This window comes from Podarcis erhardii, assembly GCF_964252035.2.
Source record: "Podarcis erhardii genome assembly, chromosome: 14".
NCBI classification, from domain to species: domain Eukaryota; kingdom Metazoa; phylum Chordata; class Lepidosauria; order Squamata; family Lacertidae; genus Podarcis; species Podarcis erhardii.
Window position 1 is genome coordinate 42,146,437 of NC_138503.1, and position 717 is coordinate 42,147,153.

Genomic DNA, 717 nt, shown 5'->3' on the forward strand with positions numbered 1-717 from the left:
GCGGCGGCCTTGCCGGCTTCCGTCGGCTCCGCCTAGTCAACAATGGGGAGGGTGGCGGCCGCCGAGAGACATGCGCACGCAAACGAGCCCCGCCCCCGGCGTCTCCGAGAGTGTGACGCCCGACGTGGCTCGGCGCGCGCTTCAGATGAGGGGGTGTAGGACGCAGGGGGCGTTTCCAGCGGCGTCTCCATGACGACGTTTCCTGCAAAGGGGGTTGGACGAGATGACCCTCGTGGTTCCTTCGAGTTCTATGATTCAGTTCTCTCGCATGTCCCTCGAGGGGCTCTTCGGATTCCTGGAGGAGGTGGTAGATCAAGGTGGACCCGCTACCACCTTTTGTGGGACTGATCTGGGGTGCAGCGATTTTGGCGGAAGGCTTCTGGTAACATAAATAAGATCCTAAAAGAAAACATTTTACTCTTGCCAAAATTGGTTTTTGGTTTTTTTCCGAAGGAAAGAATATCAAGATAGAAAAATTAAAAGATTTGTTACATTGCCTTTTTTTCCTGCACGCCGACCGATTACCCAAAGATGGAAAACATTTTTAATTTAACACCACGTTAATGTGAAATAATATTTAGAAAATTGCATTACATGAGAAATTTACCTAATCCTCGTTTTTGGAAAGGAACCTCTTTTGTCTGCTTGTTGGGATTTCATTGAATACATAAAGAAAATTTACACTTTTCTCTTCCACAGCTCATGACATAGTAGCCT